The following is a 2097-nucleotide window of genomic DNA, read 5'->3' on the forward strand; positions in this document are numbered from 1 at the left end:
GCGGGCTTTCTCTAGTTGTGGCGAGCGGGGGCCACTCTTCATCGCGGTGCGCGGGCCTCTCACTGTCGCGGCCTCTCTCGTTGCGGAGCACAGGCTCCAGACGCGCAGGCTCAGTAGTTGTGGCTCACGGGCCCAGTTGCTCCGCGGCATGTGGGATCTTCCCAGACCGGGGCTCGAACCCGTGTCCCCTGCATTGGCAGGCGGATTCTCAACCACTGCGCCGCCAGGGAAGCCCCATTTTATTTAAAAAAGGAGAATATGGGGGGAGTTATTGTTTAATGGACAGTCTCAGTTTGGCGTGATGAAAAAGTTCTGCAGGTGGATAGTGGCGATGGTTGCACGACACTGTGAAGTACTTTACGCCACTGAACTGTATGCCTAAAAATGGTTAAAATGATAAATTTTATGCTATGTATATTTCACCACAATTTTTTTTAAGTGTTAAGCCCACAGTAAGTTGCAAAGCACACAATCATGATGAGGCTCCATCTGTAGCGACCCCATGATACAAACTGTGGATCAGAGGGGAGGCCAGGAGGCCGAGGGAGGGGGGAAAGGGAGGGCTGGAGCCGGGACCCTGGGAAAGGACCAAGGAGGGAAGGGGTGGGGAGCCTCAGGAAGAGGAGAGGCCCAGATTAGACGTGGGCCAGAAGGGGGAGGGGCCGTGAGGAGGGGAAGGCAAATCCCAGGCAGCAGAGAGCTCAGGTCCACCTGGCAGGCTGCAGAGTGTGTCTTCTCAGGAACTGAAGTCTCAGAGTACATGCCCTGTGCACACCTTCCCTCACAGCCCTCAGGGCAAGGGTCAGCAGACAAGGACTGGACCTTAATTTGGGGCATCTAATCCTTTGATCAGTCCCTTACATCAAGACACCCTTAAGACACCCAGTCCCGACCCAAGCCCCATCCTACAGGAACGAGTGTTCTTTTCCCTAAGAGGGCCAAGCTCAACCTGAGGCTGTGAGGCCAACCTAAAAATCATTATGACTGCAAATCCTGTGGCTCTACCTGCAAAATAAATGCAGGATTCCAACACTTCTTACCACCCCCAAAATCTGGCCTTTGCCCTCAGTTACTGGGAGGTGATATCTAGGCCCCTGGAATGTCCTGCCTGATAGGAGTGTCTCTGTTAGTCTGGGGCCTTCAGACATCAGACAGTCTAATGATGTGATTTATTATTATTTTTCTTTATAAATTTATTTATTTATTTTTGGCTGCGTCAGGTCTTTGTTGCTGCACGCGGGCCTTCTCTGGTTGCGGTGAGTGTGGGTTACTCTTCATCGCGGCGCGCGGGCTTCTCATTGCAGTAGCTTCTCTTGTTGCGGAGCACGGGCTCTAGGCACGCGGGCTCTAGAGCGCAGGCTCAGTAGTTGTGGCGCATGGGCTTAGCTGCTCCGCGGCACGCGGGATCTTCCCGCACCAGGGCTCCAACCCATGTCCTCTGCATTGGCAGGCAGATTCTTAACCATTGCCACCAGGGAAGTCCCTAATGATGTGATTTATGATGAGGGCGTTGGGACACGAGGCATCCGGAGGGGCTGGAGACTAAAGCTATTAGCCGGAACCTCCGGGAGGGGCTGGAGAATAAACGTTAGCCACGTGGGCATATGTGATGAAGCCCCAAGAAAAACTCTGGACACCAAAGGCTTAGGCAAGCTTCCCTGCTTGGCCACACTCTGTGGGTTATAGTCAGGAGGTCTGTGACAGGGCTCCACTCCACTAGGAAAGCACCATCCGACGCTTCACGCTGGGACCCCTCCCAATCCCAGATGGGTCCTGCGCTTCCGTCCTTCGTTTTTGAATGTGTATCCTTTATAATAAAACCATGATCTTCGTGCTTTCCTGCGTTCTGTGAGCCTCTCTAGCAAACAACCCACTGATGGTCATGGGGACCCAGAACTTGCAGCTGGTGTCTGAAATGAGGGCAGCCTTTTGGGGACCGTGCCCTCCAACGGTGCAGTTTGCCAACTGTTTGTCCCCCCCTGCCGCCCCCCCACTGCGTGCCTTACTATACCCTTCACCACCTGCCAACCCGACCTCATCACTGGGCCTCTCCACCTCGCCCCCCCCTCATTGCTCACAAGAGTCAGGTGTGCTCCC

The sequence above is a fragment of the Physeter macrocephalus genome, chromosome 16 (genome assembly GCF_002837175.3).
Source record: "Physeter macrocephalus isolate SW-GA chromosome 16, ASM283717v5, whole genome shotgun sequence".
Classification (NCBI taxonomy): domain Eukaryota; kingdom Metazoa; phylum Chordata; class Mammalia; order Artiodactyla; family Physeteridae; genus Physeter; species Physeter macrocephalus.